This window comes from Rhinopithecus roxellana, chromosome 2 (assembly GCF_007565055.1).
Source record: "Rhinopithecus roxellana isolate Shanxi Qingling chromosome 2, ASM756505v1, whole genome shotgun sequence".
In the NCBI taxonomy this organism is placed as follows: domain Eukaryota; kingdom Metazoa; phylum Chordata; class Mammalia; order Primates; family Cercopithecidae; genus Rhinopithecus; species Rhinopithecus roxellana.
In genome coordinates, this window is record NC_044550.1 from 169,535,924 (window position 1) to 169,556,971 (window position 21,048).

Here is a 21,048-nt window from a genome sequence, read left to right on the forward strand (position 1 = left end):
ACAGGTAATATCAAGAATTATGTGTACCTGTTGGAATGGAATGGCTTTTGTTAAAAAGACAAACATTAAGTGTTGGAGAGGATGCAGAAAAAAGAAAACTTTTTTTTCCCCCAGCCAAGGTCTTACTTTGTTGCCCAAGTGTAGTGGCGCAATCACAGCTCACAGCAGCCTCAATTTTCTGGGGTCAAGCAATCCTCCTCGCACCTCAGCCTCCCAAGTAGCTGGGACCATAGGCTCATGTCACCATGCTCAGCTAATTTTAAAAATTTTGGGGGTCAGGCGCAGTGGCTCACTCCTGTAATCCCAGCACTTTGGGAGGCCGAGGCGGGCAGATCAAGAGGTCAGGAGATTGAGACCATCCTGGCTAACACAGTGAAATCCCGTCTCTACTAAAACAAAACAAAACAAAACAAAAAACAAAGCAAAACAAAACAAAAAAGATTAGCCGGGCGTGGTAGCGGGCACCTGTAGTCCCAGTTACTAGGGAAGCTGAGGCAGGAGAATGGCGTGAACCTGGGAGGTGGAGCTTTCAGTGAGCCGAGATTACACCACTGCACTCCAGCCTGGGCAACAGTGTGAGACTCTGTCTCAAAAAAAAAAAAAAAAAAGCCGGGTGCAATGGCTCATGCCTGTAATCCCAGCACTTTGGGAGGCCGAGGCGGGGAGATCACGAGGTCAGGAGATCAAGACCATCCTGGCTAACATGGTGAAACTCTGTCTCTACTAAAAATACAAAAAAATGAGCCAGGTGTGGTGGCGAGTGCTTATAGTCCCAGCTACTCGGGAGGCTGAGGCAGGAGAATGGCATGAACTCATGAGCGGAGGTTGCAGTGAGCCAAGATCGCACCACTGCACTCCAGCCTGGGTGACAGAGCAAGACTCCGTCTTGAAAAAAATTAACCGGGCGTGGTGGCGCACACCAGTAGTCCCAGCTTCTCAGGAGGCTGAGGCAGAAGAATCGCTTGAACCTGGAAGGCGGAGGTTGTAGTGAGCCGAGATCGTGCCACTGCACTCCAGCCTGGCAACAGAGCGAGGCTCTCAAAAGACAAGGTCTCACTTTGTGGTCCAGGCTGGTCTCAAACTCCTGGCTTCAAGGAGCACTCCAGCCTTGGCCTCCCAAAGTGTTGGGAATACAGGTGTGAACCACCATGCCTAGCTGAAAACTCATATGCCGTTGGTAAATTAGTATGGCCATCATGAAAAATGGTACAGAGGTTCCTCAAAAAGCTAAAAATAGAACTACCATATAATCCATGGGAGATATCCCACTTCTGGCTATCTATCTTAAGGAACTAAGATCAGGATGTCAAAGGGGTATCTGTACTCCCATGTTTATTGCAGCACTATTCACAACAGGCAAGATATGGAATCAACTTAAGTCTCTATTAACAGATGAATGGGTAAAGAAAATGTAGTATATGCCAGGCACGGTGGCACATGCCTATAATTCCAGCACTTTGGGAAGTCAAGGCAGATGGATTGCCTGAGCTCAAGAATTTGAGACCAGCCTGGGCAACACAGTGAAACCCCATCTCCACTAAAACACAAACAATTAGCCAAGTGTGGCAGCATGTGCCTATAGTCCTGGCTACTCAGGAGGCTGAGTGAGACAGGAGAATTGCTTGAACCTGGGAGGTGGAGGTTGCAGTGAGCCAAGGTCATGTCACTACACTCCAGCCTGGGTGACAGAGCGAGACTCCATGTCAAAAAAAAAAAAAAAGAAAATGTGGTATATATATGCAATGGAATATCATTCAGCCTTTAAAAAGGAGTAAGTCATGTCATTTGCAACAATACAAACCATATATACCTACCATGTACCCGCAGAAATTAAAAATTTAAAAATTTTAAAAAGCAAAGGAAAAAATGCCTAAATCGTTGTTTATTTTTTTATTTATTTTTTTGAGATGGAGTTTCGCTCTTGTTGCCCAGGCTGGAGTGCAATGGTACAATCTTGGCTCATCGAAACCTCTGCCTCCCAGATTCAAGCAATTCTCCTGCCTCTGCCTCCTGAGTAGCTAGGATTACAGGCATGCACCACCACGCCCAGCTAATTTTGTATTTTTTAGTAAAGACAGGGTTTCTCCATGTTGGTCAGGCTGGTCTCGAACTTCCGACCTCAGGTGATCCACCCGCCACAGCCTCCAAAAGTGCTGGGATTACAGGTGTGAACTACTGTACCCAGCCCAATATGCCTAAATCTATGTGGAGGATGTGAGTCCTGAAAGGAAACAGATTTCCAGAGGCAAAGCAAAGGGCGCTTCAAGGGCATTCCCCATATGTGAAAGGATAAAGGCGGGAATAAGCAATCCACACACAGTTCTGCCCTTGGTGTGGCTTGTGGAGTTTATATGAAGTCATCAATGACTGATGACGAAATGTGCCATGGAAGGAGCAGGGAGCCAGGTCTTGCTCTTGCTCCCAGGCTGGAGTGCAGGGGCGCCATCTCGGCTTACTGCAACCTCTGTCTCCCAGGTTCAAAGGATTTGCTAAGTGAAATAAGCCAGCTGAGCATAGTGGCTCACATCTATAATCCCGGCATTTTGGAAGGCCGAGGCAGGAGGATTTCTTGAGACCAAGAGTTCAAGACTGGCCTTGGCAATATAGTGAGATCCCATCTCTAATTTTTTTTTTTTTTAATTAGCTGGATGCAGTGGTATGCAGTTGTAGTCCCAGCTACTTGAGAGGCTGAGGCAGGAGGATTGCTTGAGCCCAGAAGTTCAAGTCTATAGCGAGCTAAGAAGGTTGGGTGACAGAGCAGGATCCCATCTTTAAAAAAAATTAGATAGAATAAAAAATGAAATAAGCCAGGCACAGAAAGACAAATACTTCATGATCTCACTTATAGGTACAATGTGATAAAGCTGAACGCATTGCCAGGCAAAGTGGCTCACGTCTGTAATCCCAGTGACTCAAGGGGCTGAGGCAGCAGGATCGCTTGAGCCAGGAGTTCGAGACCAGCCTGGACAACAGAACAAGACCCTGTTTCTAAAAAAAAAATTAGCTGGGTGTGGTGGCACACACCTGTAGTCCCAGTTACTTGAGAGGTTGAGGTAGGAGAATTCATTGAAGCTCTGGAAGGCCCTGTGGTGGGGTGGAGAGCAGATCACCTGAAGTCAGGAGTTTGAGATCAGCCTGGTCAACATGGTGAAACCACTTCTCTACTAAAATTACAAAAATTAGCCTGGTATGGTGGCACGCGCCTTCAGTGAGCTGAGATCACGCCACTACATTCCAGCCCGGGTGACAGTGAAAGACAACGTCAAAAAAAAAAAAAAAAAAAAAAAAAAATCCAGGTGCGGTGCCTCATGCCTATAATCCCAGCTCTTTGGGAGGTCAAGGCAGGCAGACGATAAGGTCAAAGTGATCGAGACCATCCTGGCCAACATGGTGAAATCCTGTCTCTACTAAAAATACAAAAATTAGCTGGGCATGGTGGCACACGCCTGTAGTCCCAGCTACTTGGGAAACTGAGGCAGAAGAATTGCTTGAACTGCGGAGGTGGAGGTTGCAGTGCACCAGGATCGCACCACTGCACTCCAGCCTGGTGACAGGGTAAGACTCTGTCACAAACAAACAAATAAAAAATAAAACTAAAATAATAATAAACTTGAATTTATAGAGTAGAGAGTAGAACAATGGTTACCAGTGGCTGGAGGGTAAGGAGGGAGAAAATGGAGAGTTGTTTTTGATCAAAGTTTCAGATAGACAGGAGGAATAGGTTCGGAGAGCTATTGCACAGCAGGCAGACTATTGTCAACAATAATGTATTATATATTGCAAAATAACTAAGAGAACAATTTTCAAATGTCTCAACATAAAAAAAGTAGGCAATTTTTCTCTTGCTGCCACCATGTAGGAAGTGTCTTTCGCCTCTCGCCATGATTCTGAGGCCTCTCCCGCCATATAGAACGAGGAGAAGAGACAGAAAATAAGGAAATCATCAACCAGGAGTTGGAGGTCCCAGCTGAGAAGAAATCAGTAGAAGCTAAAAGACCCGGTGCGGTGGCTCACGCCTGTAATCCCAGTACTTGGGGAGGCCGAGGCGGGTAGATCACGAGGTCAGGAGTTCAAGACCAGCGTGGCCAAGATGGTGAAACCCCCGTCTCTACTAAAAATACAAAAATTAGCTGGGCGTGGTGGCAGGCGCCTGTAAACCCAGCTACTCTGGAAACAGAGGCAGGGAATTGATGAACTCAGGAGGCAGGGGTTGCAGTGAGCCAAGATTGTGCCACTGCACTCCAGCCTGGGGGACAAGAGCGAGACTTTGTCTCAAAAAAAAAAAAAAAAAAAAAAGTAAAAGAAAAAAGAAAAAGAAAGCTGTAGGAGCTGTGATGAGGAAACGGAAACACATGGGCAAGCCCAGCTCCCTCAGCAGGCCAGGGCTGGACAGGGCCAAGATAGGGACTCCCAGCCAAAGCCCCAGCAAAAAGAAGCCCCTCATGGAAAATAGGAGAAAATGGGAAAGCAAAACCTAACAAGGACTGCAGGAGACTCTGGCCTCTGATATCACCGATGTCCAGAGACGAGATTCTTAGTGGGGGGACAGCCTGCCAGGGCCAGTTGTCCCACCGCTGCAGCACAGCTCACCTCCACGTAAGGAGTGAGGAGCCAGCAGCTTCATTGGGTTTCTAAGCTCTCTCTCACCGTTTCGATATTTCTTCAGGTAGAGCAGCCACTCTGAGCCTTCCAAATGCAGCTCAGGAAAGAGGATCCTTTCGTGCAGTGACTCCTCCCGAGCCATTCTTCCTCCAACTCTATCCTTTTCTTATGACACTTCAGTCATGGGGAATGAGGTCCCCATGCTGAGTCCTCTGTGGGTTTATCCTGTCCTTTGCCCCTTTATAGTAGATGTTTTTTTTTTTTTTTTTGAGACAGAGTTTTGCTCTTGTTGCCCAGGTTGGAGTGCAGTGGCACAATCTCGGCTCACCGCAACCTCTACTTTCCAGGTTCAAGTGATTCTCCTGCCTCAGCCTCCTGAGTAGCTGGGACTACAGGCCCGCACCACTACACTCAGCTAATTTTGTGTTTTTAGTAGAGATGGGGTTTCTCCATGTTGGTCAGGCTGATCTTGAACTCCAAACCTCAGGTGATCCTCCTTCCTTGGCCTTCCAAAGTGCTGGGATTACAGGCATGAGCCACCGCACCTGGCCTATAATAGATGTTTTTTTTCCCAAATTTAAAATATTAAGAAAAGAATGGAACTTTCTAAAATGTTCACGTCCGAGGCCCAGTTTAGGCCTTTTGTCTTCGGCACCTAGGATCTTAATGACAATAAAGTATTTAGAAAGGAAAAAAAAAAAGATAGGTAAGCAAGGTGACGGAAATGTCAGTTAGCTTGATTTAATCATGCCACGTTGTACACATATACAAAAACATCATACTGTACTCCAGAAATGCATACAATTATGATTTGCTCATCAAAAATAATATTAATAATACATTTTTATATTGGTTTTTTTTTGGTCCATTTTTAGTCTTTTAACTTTCTTTCTTTTTTTTTTTTTTTTTTTTTTTGAGACAGGGCCTCCCTCTGTTGCCCAGGCTGGAGTGCAGTGGCATGATCTCAGCTCACTGCAGCCTCGACCTCCCTGGCTCGAGCCAGCAATCCTCCCACCTTAGCTTCACTAATAGCTGGGACTACAGGTGTGAGCCACCATGCCTGGTTAATTCTCTTATTTTTTGTGGAGACAGGGTCTCCCTATGTTGCCCAGGCTGGTCTGGAACTCCTGGGCTCAAGTGATTCACCCACCTTGGCCTCTCAAAGTGCTGGGATTTCAGGTGTAAGCCACTATACCCTGCCAAAAAGAATTACATGTGCAACAGATACGTCAATAATAACCTATGTCATTTCATATCATCCTTTCAACCAGTTTGCAATCCGTTTCACTCCTGCTTCCTGTTTAGCAGATGACACCACTCAGAGAGAGGCCAGAGCTTGTATGGGATCCCAGAAAGAATGCGAGAAGGCTTTGGAATCTGACATCTGCACTCAGAGCTGATGTTCTGCCCGTTGCCTCTTGGTGGCTCTGGAAGGTGCCCAGTGTGGCTAGGATTAAGGAGGAATAAACTCCAGCAAACAGTTTATCTTACAGAACATGCCATGTACCGGCAACTTACATTCATTAGTCAAGTTCTCCTCAAGAGGAAGGTTGGCAAAAACTTACCAGTTCCCCACTGGCTGCTTTCATGGGATAGAACTAGCTGCGTGGGGCATATGCACAAAGAGGGGTACTTCTTCCTGCACACCCTTTTGCACTTCTGAACTTGGAGCCATCTAACTATAGATATTACCTCTTCAAAAATAAATGTTGGCTGGGCCTGGTGGCTCACACCTGTAATCTCAGCGCTTTGGGAGTCCGAGGCAGGAGGATCGTTTGAATCAGGAGTCCAAGACCAGCCTGACCAATATGATGAAACCCCGTCTTTACTAAAAATACAAAAATTAGCTGGGTGTGGTGGCACATGCCTATAATCCCACCTACTCGGGAGGCTGAGGCAGCAGAAGCTCTTGAAGCCAGGAGGTGGAGGTTGCAGTGAGCCAAGATCGAGCTACTGCACTCCAGCCTGGGTGACAGAGCAAGACTCTGTCTCAAAAATTTTTTTAATAAAAAAAAAAGTTAGAATTAAAATTCAAAATTAAAAAGAGAAAAGACTTACGAATTATCTTCAGAACACTGGAATGATTTAGCCATAAAATGCATTCTATTTCAGCAAAATCTTCATGGGTTCCCAGAACGGTCTTCCCTGGCTGCCAAGTGAGCCAGGCTCCCCAGCCTTAGTTCACTCCTTGGACCCACATTTTAGATTCCCCAGATATGTGACTTTCTGCTAATCTTGGATCGGCCTGGAGCAAGACCAGGCCTACAAAGTTTTTCTTTTGGGTTCCAAATGATCCAGTCTCAAGAACAATCTTCACAGGACAGCTCCCGAGACTGCACTGATGAGGCGTAAGTGGCCTGGCCAGCCAGTCCTTAATCCTCTCTCGGTCTGTTGGAGGGGAAAAAAGGGATATCGCAGCCAGAAGCTCACAATTGGGATTAACTATGAAATCTAAGGGGACACCAACCCCACAGTGGCTCTGAAAGGAGCTCACGTCCTCCCTCCTGGTTGGGTCACCCTGCTATGGAAGGAGCAGTGCTATTCAATAAAAAATTGCAATTAAAAAAAAAAAAAAATGAGACACGGGAGGTAGTACGATAGCACGGGGAGTTCCCAGATGAATAATCCAGAGACCTAAGTATAGGTTCCAGCTCTGTCACCAGCACCAGGCATTGGATCAGGCGTCCCATCGCTGAACCTCTGAATCTGTGAAGTGGAGAGCTGGGCTGATGTGCCCCAGCTTCCCCCTGGGCCTAACTTCCCAATTCGAGCTTGTCTTCTGACTCTCTTCTCCTTCCCTGGATTCAGGCTCAGACCTCTAGGGCTGCAGTCCCAGTTCATGGGCAGCGTGCAGGCACCACTTTCTGATGGCAGGGAACAGGATCTTTGTTCCTTTTGTGCATCTTCCCACAGAACATAGTCCCCAGTTCTGCACATGCTGCCTCCCCCCACTCACCCTCCTCCTTCAGCATCTCTTAGGTTGCCCTGACCAGCAATGTTCACTCCTGGCTCATGTCTTACTATGACAAGTGTCTTATTATTGTCTCTGCCCTTCTGAGTTGCTAGTCTCCAAAGACCCCAGATGTGCAGGAGATGTAAGGCTAGGCCATCTCCCCTGAGATTGGTCTGGGGATCTTCGGGTGTTGAGCTGCCAATGAGGGGTCGTTTAGTAGACAGGGACTTACAAACCCCATAGAATGGGGTTCATATTCTATGAGAGGTCCCCAACTCTGTCTTGCAAAGTGCTCCCCTCTCCCAATCCACACTAGTAGAGCGTTCAGATTGTCTCCACCCTCCGGCCTCAACTGATTGGCCCACAAGTAGACATCTGACCTGAGTGGAACCAATGGGTCCCTGGCCTCAAACTTTGAAATCATGCTAAGAGATTTCAGTCCCATGGTGGCTGGGCCAGTCAAGAAATCCTAAGGCCTTGGCCAGGTGCGATGGCTCACGCCTATAATCCCAGCACTTTGGGAGGCCGAGGTGGGCAGATCACCTGAGATCAGGAGTTCAAGACCAACCTGGCCAACATGGTGAAAACCCATCTCTACAAAAATACAGAAATTACCCAGGCATGGTGGTGGGTGCCTATAATCCTAGCTACTCAGGAAGCTGAGGAAGAAGAATCATTTGAACCAGGGGGCAGAGGTTGCAGTGAGCCAAGATTGCACCATTGCACTCTATCCTGAGTGACAGAGCCAGACTCCATCTCAAAAAAAAAAAAAAAAAGAAAAGAAATTCTAAGGCCTTTTCTACACTGGGAATGATAATAGGTTGCAGAGAGAGTCAGTTTTCAGGAAAAAAAAGAGAGAAGCATGAAGCAGAAATATAATAAGGGCTGAAATGGGACTTGGCGACAGTCCTGTGGGCATTCCTGTCCCTGGCAAGTTCCCGGTCAGGGCCTCAGGAGGTGCAGGTTTGTGTGTTTTTAGCTGTCCAGTACCCATTACCTTCCAAAACAGGCCCCCATTTCCACTATGAGTGCTATGTCTCAATATTTATGTTCCTCCCAAATTCATATGTTGAAATCCTTTTAAGATGATGGTATCAGGAGGTGAGGCCTTTGGGATTAGTGACCTTATGAAAGAGGCTCACAGGAGCTTATTCACCCCTTCCACCATGCGAGGATACAGAGAGAAGGTGCTTTCTACAAACCAGGAACTTGGCCCTAACCAGACATCAAATGTGCTGGCACCTTGATCTTGGACTTCCCAGCCTCCAGAACCATGAGGAATACATTTCTGCTGTTTGTGAGCTACCCAGTCTACGGCATTTTGTAACAGCTGTCCAAATAAACTAAAACAGTGGGTCGCCTTTCAAAGAAGGGTCATTCTAGGCCACCTTCACCATACTGCGGGGAGCCAAATTCTTCTGCCCACTGCCAGGGACTGCCACACACAGGCACGTGTTTTCAGCTGGCCTCTCCCAGGTCACAAATCCCATGCAAGTGACTGCAGTGGTGGCTGCCTGCCCAGGTGGTCCTGGTAGGCCTCCTGCCCACCCCTCCAGGCTGCCTTGGCTCTGCCTCAGCTGCCATCAGCCTTCAGCCTTGTGTGCCCCCTTCTTTCTGTCTTTAAGTTCCCTTTTGTTTTAGCAAAACCAGAGTTGGTTTCTCTGATTTGCCACTGAGAGGTACTGACTGATATATGAAGTTATATCAGATGCTTGAGTTCCATAAGACAGCCCTGTATACATCCCCCGAAATAAGCTCTGTAATCCCAGCACTTTGGGAGGCCGAGATGGGTGGATCATTTGAGGTCAGGAGTTTGAGACCAGCCTAGCCAACATGGCAAAACCCTGTTTCTACTAAAAATACAAAATTAGCCAGGCAGTAGTGGCATGTGCCTGTAATCCCAGGTACTCAGGAGGCTGAGGTGGAAGAATCACTTGAACCCGGAGGCAGGGGTTGCAGTGAACCAAGATCATGCCACCACACTACAGTCTGAGCAACGAGTGAGATCCTGTCTCAAAACAACAACAGCAATAACAACAACAACAAAAACCAAAATCAAAAACAAAAAAGCAAAGAAAACAAACAAAAAAAGACACAAAACTCCTTAGAGATTAGGGGTGGACTCTGGACAAGTTATTTTACCCCTCTGAGCCTCTCTTTTCTTACCTGGAAAATGATGCTACTAATTCCTGCTGTGCAGAGTAATTGGGCAAAACAGCAACAGCAATAATAAAGCTGATCAACAGCACATGACATATTGTGCTTACTATGTTCTAGGAGCTATTCCAGAAGTCTACATCTAGTAAGAAATTCATTCCACCCTCACAACAACAACCCTTTGAAGTAAGTAATTTTTGCCTCATTTTGAAGGTTAGAAAATTAAGGAACAAAGAGGCTAAGTCATCTCCCCAAAGCCACACAGCTAGCACATGCTGGGGTGCCTCATACATATTTTGTTGTTCAGTAAATGGTGGTTATTTTTTGTGCTCATCAAAAGATTTGACAAACTCAAAAAGTCAGTTTATAATGTAGGCTGCACCCCTTGTGTAAAGGAAAGGTTGAGCTGGGTGCGGTGACTCATGCCTGTAATCCCAGCCCTTTGGGAGGACGATGCCGGTGGATCATTTGAGGCCAGGAATTTGAGACCAGCCTGGACAACATGGAGAAAACCCATCTCTACCAAAAATACAAAAATTAGCTGGGCCTGGTGGTGGGCGCCTGTAGTCCCAGCTACTCAGGAGGGTGAGGCAGGAGGATCTTTTGAGCTCAGGATTTCAAGGCTGCAGTGAGTTATGATCACACCATTGCACTCCAGTCTGGGTGACAGCAAGGCCCTGTCTCTAAAATAAAATAAAATAAAATAAAATAAAATAAAATAAAATAAAAACAACAGAAAATTAAATAAATAAAAAAATTAAGAAGACAAACAGTGCATGTTTGCCCCACACCTGCCCGGTCACCAGTGCTTTCTGCTCTAGCGGATGGTGTCACCATTCCCCACGCTTCCTGAACCAGCTGTCCAAGGGTTGCCTCTGCTTCTTCCCTCACCCCAAATCCAATCAATCAATCTCCAAGCGCAGTCTATCCTGCCTGGATAATCCTCATCTCTCCAGTCCCTAGAGCAGACCACTGTCACCCAACTGCTGATTGCATTTCCCACATCCCCCTCCAATCCAATCCCACATCACAGCCAAAATGATGCTTCTACAGCACAAATCTGGCCACTCTTCCTAATATGCAGTGGTTCCCCCTTGACTCCAATACAAAGCCAAACTTCTTTTGACAGTTTATGAAACTCCCTGATCTAGCCCCTACCTACCCCTCCAGCCATCAACCTTGACATTTTCCCTCTGCCATTTAACAAAAATCTGTTGAGCTCCTAATGTGAGCCAAGCACTGGGAGAATAAGAAGGCAACATGATTTCTGCTCTTATGAGGGCTACACTGGCCTGGGTGGCTCCTTTTTATCTTCGAGATATCAACTTAAATGTCAGTTCCTTAAGGCAATGCTCCTTCTTTCTTTGAGTCCCTTGGTGTGTGTCTCCAGAATGCCTTGCCCTTCTCTACCATAACTTATCCCACACTTGATTGCTGCTCAACCTCTGTCTTTGCTGCCAGGGCCATGGTGATGGGCACTGGCTCTCTTGCTCTTCTCTGTGTCCCCAGCACCCAGTGTGGTGCATAGTAAATATTCAAAAAGTAGTTGAGGCTGGGTGCAGTGGCTCATGCCTGTAATCTGAGCAATTTGGGAGGCCGAGGCAGGCGGATCATGCAAGCTCACAAGTTTGAGACCAGCCTGGACAATCCTGTAATCCCAGCACTTTGGGAGGCCAAAGTGAGAGGACCACTTGAGGCCAGGAGTTCAATACCAGCCTCAGCAACATAGCAAGATTCCATATCTATTAATAAAACATTTAAAAAATTAACTAGACGTGGTGACACACACCTGTAGTCCCAGCTGCTCAGGAGGCTGGGGTGGGAGGATCGCTTGAGCCTAGGAGGTCGAGGCTGCAATGAGCCCTGACTCTACCACTGAACTCAAGCCTGGGTAACAGAACAAGACTCTGCCTCTGAAAATGAATAAATAAATATTTAAAAATACAAACAAAAAGTAATCAATGAAAGCCAGGCATGGTGGCACATGCCAATAGTCCAGCTATTCAGGAGGTTGAGGTAGGAGTTCAAATTCAGTGTAGGCAAACTAGCAAGACCCCATCTTTCATTTATATGGATATAAATATGTATCTTTGGCCAGGTGCGGTGGCTCATGCCTGTAATCCCAGCACTTTAGGAGGCTGAGGTGAGAGGATCACCTGAGGTTGGGAGCTCGAGACCAGCCTAAGCAACATGGAGAAACCCCTTCTCTACTAAAAATACAAAATTAGCTGGGTGTGGTGGTGCATGGCTGCAATCCCAGCTACTCAGGAGACTGAGGCAGGAGAATTGCTTGAACCTGGGAGGCGGAGGTTCAATCTCAGTGAGCTGAGATTGCGCCATTGCACTCCAGCCTGGGTAACAAGAGCAAAATTCCGTCTCAAAAAAAAAAAAAAAAAGTATATGTCATATATATAATAAATAAATAATAGTTGATAAATGAATGTATAAATGTATGAATGAATAGCACTATACTTATTAAATAATCATACTTCTGGTTTTCCCCCAAGACTGTATGCTTTATTGTTTTGTTTTGTTTTTTTTTTTTTTTTTGAGACAGGAAAGGTCATGTGGTATTTATATTTTTCTCCCAGTAGCTGCCACATTGATACTCAGTGAGTCTTGGTTGGATGGATGGAGAAGTGTGTCCCTGTGTGGAAAAATGAGAGTTAGGAACGATGGTCAAAGTAGAAAGGCAGTTCCTTTAAAGACCGAGGTAAGTGTGGGCGCCCCTGGAACTTGCAATCACTTGATCTACCTACTTTTCAGAGAGGCATGGAGTTCCTTGGTTCTCAGTGTTTGCTGAACATGAAGTCATGTGGGGAGGTTGATAAAATACCAATTTCAAGGCCTGTCCCTCAGAGATTCCAATTCAATGGGCAATGGGTCTGGGATGAGGGTTGGACACTGGATTTTTAATTTTTTTTTAGAGATGGGGTCTTACTCTGTTGCCCAACCTAGTCTCAGACTCCTGGACTCAAGCAATCCTTCCACCTCAGTCTCCAGAGTCACTGGGATTACAGGGACAAGCCTCTGCACCTGGCTAGAAAATAGTTGTTGTTGTTGTTGTTGTTTTAGACAGGGCCTCACTCTGATGCCCAGGCTAGTCTTGAATTCCTGGCCTCAAGCCATCCTCCTGCCTCTGCCTCCCAAAATTCTGGGATTACAGGCATGAGCCACTGTACCCAGCTGAGCTGAAAATGAATTTTTTTTTTTTTTTGAGACAGTATCTCACTCTGTTGCCCAGGGTGGGGTACAGTGGCACAACCTCAGCTCACTGCAGCCTCAACCGCCTGGGCTCAGGTCATCCTCCTACCTCAGTCTCCTGAGTAACTAGGACCACAGGCGTTCACCACTACACCTGGCTAATTTTTTATTTTTAGTAGAGACAGCATTTCGCCATATTGCCCAGGCTGGTCTTGAACTCCTGGACTCAAGCAATCCACCCTCGGCCTTCCAAAGTGCTATGATTACAGGCGTGAGCCACTGCACCTGGCCCAAAACTGGAATTAAAAAAAAAAAAAAAAGCTTCCTGGTCAGCCTAGTCAACACAACAAGACCCTATCTCTATTAAAAGTTAAAAAAAAAAAAAAAAGTAGCCAGATGTGGTGGTGCACCCCTGTAGCTCCAGTGACTTGGGAGGTGGGAAGATTGCTTGAGCCCAGAAATTTGAGGCTGCAGTGAGCTATAGTTGTGCCACTGCTCTCCAGCCTGGGTGACAGAAGGAGATTCCATCTAAAAAACAAACAAGCAAAAAGAAAAGCTTCCTCATGATTTTAATGTGCAGCCAGAGCTGGGCAGTTTTGGGGCCTCCTGGAATTTATAAGGCTTTGGTCAGATCCAGGCATGCAGATATACAGACAGTCTGCCAGGAACTGCTGGGTATCTGCTACAGATCGAGACTATGACATAATCAGAGGTGAAACCAAGGAAACAAACTCAGAGAAAGAAACCAGGACCAATTCACCATCCCTCCTAGATATACATGCATTAAATTAATGAATTAATGCATAGTCTATAATGGTACTCCACCTTTCTTCTGATTAGAAAGAAAAGAGAAAGAAGGCCGAACGTGGTGGCTCAGGCCTGTAATACCAGTACTTTGGGAGGCTGAGGCGGGCAGATTACTTGAGGTCAGGAGTTCAAGGTCAGCCTGGCCAACATGATGAAACCCCATCTCTACTAAAAATACAAAAATTAGTTGGGTAGGGTGGCAGGTGCTTGTAATCCCAGCTACTTGGGAAGCTGAGGCAAGAGAATTGTTTGAACCCGGAGGCATGCAGGTTGCAGTGAGCCGAGATCCCACCACTGCACTCCAGCCTGGGTGACAGAGTGAGACTCAGTCTCAAATAAATAAATAAATGAAAATTAACTGAGTATAGTGGCACACAGTTGTAATCCCAGCTACTCAGGATGCTGAGGCAGGAGAATCACTTGAACCCAGAAGGCAGAGGTTGCAGTGAGGTGAGATCGGGCCATTATACTCCAGCCTGGGTGACAGAACGAGATTCCGTCACAAAAAGTAGAAATTTGGACACAAGCACGAAGACCCTGTGAAGACACAGGGAGAAGAGAGCCACCTAGAAGCCAAGGAGAGAGGTTTCAGAAGAAACCAACCCTGCCAACACCTTGATTTCAGACTTCTAGCCTAGAACTGAAAGAAAATACATTTCTGTTATTTAAGCCACATAGTATGTGGTACTATGTTTGGCAGCCCTGGCAAACTAATACACAGCTATAAATAAGACCAAGTCCCTGTCCTCTAACACCGCTATTCATCAAGCATTCATTTTGTGAGGCTGAGTGAATAATTTTTACATACCTATCTATTGCTATTTTTCAAAGCTATGTAATCACTGTGAATTTCATTCAAAAGGCCTTCATCGAAAGAGTCTTTTGGGGGGTGGGAGGAGGGAGAGCATCAGGATAAAAAGTTAATGTGTGTGGGGTTTAATACCCGGGTAAGGGGTTGATAGGTGCGGCAAACCATCTTGGTACACATTTACCAGTGTAACAAACCTGTACATCCTGAACGTGTATCCTGGAACTTAAAATAAAATAAAATAAGAAAGAGTCTCTTAATTCTTTTTTTTTTTTTTTTTTTTTTTTTTTTTTTTTTTTTTTTTTTTTTTTTTGAGGCAAGGTCTTACTCTGTTACCCAAGTTGGAGTGTGGTGGCGTGATCACAGCTCACTGCAGCCTCAACCTCCTGGGCTCAAGCAATCCTCCTGCCTAAACCTCCCTAATAGCTGGGACTAGAGGCTCACATAGTATGCCAAGCTAATTTTTTTTTTAATTATTTCTTTCCTTTTTTTTTTTTTTTTGAGGCAGAGTCTCACTCTGTCACCCAGGCTGGAGTGCAGTGGTGCTATCTCAGCTCACTGCAACCTCTGCCTTCCAGGTTCAAGTGACTCCCCTGCCTCAGCCTCCTGAGTAGCTGGGACTACAGGCGCATGCCTGGCTAATTTTGTTTTTTTTTTTTTTAGTAGAGATGGGGTTTCACATGTTGGTCAGACTGGTCTTGAACTCCTGACCTCAAGTGATCCACCCACCTCAGCCTCCCAAAGCACAGGCATTGCAGGCGTAAGACACCGTGCCCAGACTGAAATATTTCTTGTAGAGATGGGGGTTTCCGGCTGGGCGCAGTGGTGGGTGCCTATAATTCCAGCTACTTGAGAGGCTGAGGCAGGACAGTCGCTTGAATCCAAGAGGCGGAGGTTGCGGTGAGCCGAAATCGCACCATTGCACTCCGCCTGGGCAACAAGAGCGAAACTCGTCTCAAAAACAAACAAACAAAAACCACACACACAAAAAAAAGAGAGATAGGAGTCTCACTATGTTACCCAGGCTGGTCTTGAACTCCTGGGCTCAAGCAGTCCTTCTGCCTCAGTGACCCAAAGTGCTGGGATTATAGGTATGAGCCGCCACACCCGGCCAAGTCTCTTAATTTTAAGTGGCATTTTATCATTGTGCATATTTGTACTAAAGAACATTTCGGTTGGATACTAGCTTGCCTTTAACACTTTCCTAATACTTGCTATGTTCCCTTTATAAGCAGTAGAAAGGAAGCCACAGGCTCAGAACCTTCTTCAAGAGGAAATACCTGCATAGAAGTGAATAACATTGCTGTTTTATTTTTTCCACCATATGCACTTTCAGGGTTACTTCTATCTAAATACAAAGTGATAATAATTTTCCTTTTGTCACAGTAATAGCATGTTTTCATTTCAAATAATTTTTTAGGCAAAAAGCAAGTGATTAGGCTTTAAGAATGAATATTCAATAAATAATAGTAATGTGATTTGTGTATATTGCAAAATCATGATGATGGTATAAAAATGATAGAAAATTGGAAAATACTGAATGAGGTGATTTCTGTGCTCCCCTACTAAACAATCAGAGAAATTGCTAGCTTTATCATTTTTATTCATGTATTCACTTACTCATTCCACTGACACTGATTAAGCCCACCCTAGCTTCCAGATGTTATATTAAGCATTTTCCCACAAAATATCTATTTCATTGCAAAAATAGATAAGAAATATACACAGAACCATCTTTGTCTCATTCATTGCTGTATTCCAGCACCTGGCACACTGTGAAGGCACTCAAAACTTTGCCTTTGCATTATAGGGGCATTTTTGAGTCGAGATTCTTTTTTTTTTTTTTTTTTTTTTGAGACAGGGTCTTGCTTTGTTGCCTTGCTGGAGTACAATGGCACAATCATAGCTCACTGCGGCCTCAACCTCCTGGCCTCAGGAAATTCTCCCTCCTTAGCTCCCCCACCAATCCCCACCCTCCACCAAATAGATGGGATGATAGGGACATACCACCATGCCTGGTTAATTTTTTTTTTTTTTTTTTTTTTTTTTGAGACAGGGTCTCACTCTGTCATCCAGCCTGGATTGCAGTTGTGTGATCACTGCTCACTGCAGCAGCACCGAACTCCTGACCTCAAGCAATCTTCCCGGCTTGGCCTCCCAAAGTGCCGGGATTACAGACATGAGACACCACACCCCAGCCAGGCCAGGGGTTTCACCATGTCTGCCAGGCTGGTCTCAAACTCCTGACCTCAAGTGATCCTCCCACCTCGGCCTCCCAAAGTGCTGGTATTACAGGCATAAGACACTGTGCTCGGCCCACTTAGGCAAATTATAACCCCCTTAGGCTCCCAATCCCATCTCGCCTCTACTTTAAAGCCTAATGTGACCTTCTCAGTGGAGAGAGACCCCTTCTTCCTCAGAACTCCTGCTCATTTAGAGTTTGCATACATAACATGGAGACGCAACAGAAAGAATGATACAATTGCCTCTTCTATTATTACCTCCAAATGGTTTATCTAATTTCCTTGTGTAGACTATGAGCTCCTTGGTGACAGAATCACTTCCATTTTATGTGCTCTGTCACAGGGCTCCAAAAAAGTCCCCCTTGTTCTAGAGATAACCAAAATCAATTTCTGTTGCTTGCAACCAAACTACTCCCTAACTTATCCACCATGAACAAGGGGTGGGAAAAAAAATTTTGAATTAAGTTAAATAAATGCTACTAAGGACAACTTAATAGTCACACATGTTGCTTAAGAGATTCCCTTACATCTCAGGCAGGGCCTATTTATTTGTATTTTAAATTCATTCTTCACAAGCTCAGTTATGCAGTTTTTATCAAAGTTATAAATGAGTATTAGGAAAACAGCTGCGGCAGGTGCTTCCATGAGAGAAAGAGCTGAGAGCCCAGCCAAAACGAAGAGAGAAAAGCCACACGTGGCAGAGACGGCCAAAAATTCAACAATCACAGTGATTTGGGTAGAGGTTAAAAAAAAAAAAATTCATGAGCTCAATAGGACTGGATGATAGCCCAGTATAATAGGCAGTGTTCCTGATGGTGCCCTGAGTCATTCAGTAGGTTTAATTTTCTGGTATCTTCTATCTGCAGATAGCATGGAACTGAATAATTCATTTTAGAAAATTTCTAACCCAATGTCTACTTAAGAAAAAAAAAAAAAAGGTGTGGGACTCTGTAGAAGGTTCACACTTGAAGAAATTCATACATTCATGGATCTCTTCATTCAACACATATTTATTGAGCACCTACCCTGGACCAGGCACTGTCCTAGCTCGAGGATAGATGAATGATCAAGACAGATGAAGTAGATGTAGTGGGACACACCTATAGTCCCAGCTACTCGGGAGGCTGAGGCAGGAGGATTGTTTGAGCTCGAGAGTTTGAGACCAGCCTGGGCAACATAGTAAGACCCTGTCTCTAAAAAAGAGACAAATTAGATTCCTGGCGTTTATTTTATTATTTATTTATTTATTTATTTCAGACAGAGTCTTGCTCTATCACCCAGGCTGGAGTATAATGGCACCATCTCAGCTCTCTGCAACCTCCGCCTCCTGGGTTCAAGCAATTCTCCCGCCTCAGCCTCCCGAGTAGCTGGGATTACAGGCACCCGCCATCATGCCAAGTTTATTTTTGTATTTTTGTAGAGAAAGGGTTTTACCATGTTGGCCAGGCTGGTCTTGAACTCCTGAGCTCAGGCGTTCTGCTCGCCTCAGTCCCAAAGTGCTGGGATTACAGGCGTGAGCCACCTCACCCAACCTGCAGTTTATTTTAGATGGGGAAAAGACCATAATCAAAGAAACACTTAAATAAACAGGATTCTTTTATTTTATTTATTTTTTGCAAGTGGTTTTATTTACATACCGCCTTTTAAAAGGTCACTAAAGTTAACTGGACAATAAACTAGGCAGACATCGCTTTACAAAAAAAAAAAAAAAGGAAGGAAAGCTCAAAATGTCACTCATAGAGAACCCACAGTTCAGTTTTATTCACAACAAAGAGAACAGAAACTTTCGATCATACTAGAGGAAGCTCAGCCATAAGTTTGGAATCTGCACTCAAACTACACATACAGTGAGGATGATATTCTGCTGATACAATTGATAGGCTGTTGTGCTTGTCTACTGTTTGTCTGATATTGACAATTATAAACAAGGCAGTGCAACCAGTGTTTGAAACAATCCTTACAGTGTGACAGTGTCAGGCACAACATTTCACGTCTCTTCACACCGCTGGTTCTCTTTGGGTACCTGGGCTTCCTCCTGTTCAACAGAGTCAGTTTTGGCATCGACGGAAGACTGTTCGTGCGAATCTCCTCAGAAGCTTTCCCCTTGATCAAATAGGCAACAGTCTTGCATGGAACATCAAACAGACCTTTGATGTCTAAGTAGTTTACGGCCAAAATGACTTCAAAAAGTGTCCCTGGGTCAACTTTCAGGAATTCTTGGTCCCAAACAGGGATAGCATCTGTTCGCTTTTCTTAGTTCTCATCAGCCTCTGGAGGAGCAGGAGGGTCATCCTTTTGATTGGTGAACCACTGAATTGTCTTTTAAAAAAAAAAAAAATGTTATTATTATTTATTTATTTTTGAAATGGAGTCTTGCTCTGTGGCCCAGGCTGGAACGCAATGGCGTGATCTCAGCTCACTGCAACTTCCAGCTCCTGGGTTCAAGTGATCCTCCTGCCTCAGCCTCCTGAGTAGCTGGGACTACAGGCATGCTGCCACCATGCCTGGCTAATTTTTTTATTTTTAGTAGAGACGGAGTTTCACCATCTTGGCCACGCTGGTCTCGAACTCCTGATCTCATGTGATCCGCCGGCCTCAGCCTCCCAAAGTGCTGGGATTATAGGCATGAGCCACCATGCCTAGCCTGAATGACCTTTTTAATATTGCTGCATTAACATTTGGCAGAGGAACTGGGTCATTATCTCCTTCATCATTCATTCCCAAATCTTCCAACATGATCTTGAGAGTCACAGATTGTTTGGCAATTTCCACATCAACTTCAAATATCTCTCCATCAGAACTCAGCAACTTCATTGAAGGTATTATGGGTGTTGGTTCTTAAGGAGACAGCCAGCTAGAGGCTAAGGAGAGCTTGACAGCCTCAGCGGAGAAACAGGAAAGGCAGAGGACGGGGCCTCTGCAGTGACGCAGCATCTGCTCAAGCAGGATCATTTTAAATAGCAATGTGTTATACTATATATGGAAATATATCAGAGTCATATTATAGTAGATAGCGCCTGGGTGGGGGGGGAGATAAATCATATTGGGTGATCTGAGGAAGAACATTTAAAGTCATTCCTTTCTCCACATTTTTATTTTTTGAAAAAAATTTAGGACCGGGTGCTGTGGGAGGGATGACCTGGGAGGAATGACCTTCCCAGCACTTTGGAAGGCCAAGATGGGCAGATCGCTTGAGCTCAGGAGTTTGAGACCAGCCTGGGCAAAATAGTGAGACATCATCTCTACCAAAAACATAAGAAATTAGCCGGGCGTGGTGGCGCATGCCTGTAATTCCAGCTACTCAGGAGGTTGAGGTGGGAGAATCACTAGAACCAGGGAGGCAGAGGTTGCAGTGAGCCGAGACTGTGCCATTGCACTCCAGCCTGGGTGACACAGCGAGACTCTGTCTCAAACAAACAAACAAATAAAAAACCTATTTTTAATTATTATGCATACATTAAGTTGTACATAGTTATGGGAACTTCCTGCATTTATACCCTCCTAAATCCCAGAGGTACCTGTTTTCAGCTGGAAGACTCTTTGCCTCAGAGAGCTACTGACAGCTTCCCTGAGCTGGAGAGAAGGAAACAAAATAACCACATCCTTTTATCAAAGAGATATTTGAGTCAAGTTAAGAGTCCTGGCTTCGAGAAGGAAGTTTTTTTGCAGTACCTAGATCAACACATCCTGTAGCCAATCTGAAAGGCTGTCCAAGCAGGACCCAGAACATAAGTCAGCAACGGGTTAAGGGCTCTCAGTGGAGAAGGCGGTTTTATTCCCCTGGTTTAGGCGTAAGGGGCTCGGCCCCCAAACGCAAGAGTTGATAACCAAATAATGACTGTCACTAATTCACAGAAGGTTTGAAGCTGTTTTAGCCCCGATGTGCTCTGTGCTCAGTCATTCAGAAGTTACCTAGGGCGGAGGCATTTCATGGTCTGACACTTTGACACAAAGCCATGTGATGAGCAATCTCTCAATGATTCCTCCAAGGCCAGCAACTGTCCCACCCTGGCTGCCAAGTACAATCTATGACCCCCATGCATGCCCTCCAACTGCCGACTCTCTCAGCAAACTTACTTCTTTGTCCGTCAGAATATCTGGCATTTTCCCCTGAAGGCTGGTTATAAAACTTCCACCTGCTTCCAGCAAAAATATTCAAGCAGATTCCAATTTTGCTTCACATGCCGCAGGAATGTGAATAATCCCATTTAGGAAGATGCTTGATTAAGTTTTGAGAACCCGAATCAACTTGGTCATTCTTCAACCCCTAGAGC

At 45.3% G+C, this 21,048-nt stretch overlaps 1 pseudogene; it reads right to left on the bottom strand.

Annotated features, from left to right (window-relative positions):
* Window positions 1-18,761: 18,761 nt before the first annotated feature.
* LOC104662091 lies at window positions 18,762-20,878 on the bottom strand (annotated as a pseudogene).
* Between the last annotated feature and the right edge of the window lie 170 nt (window positions 20,879-21,048).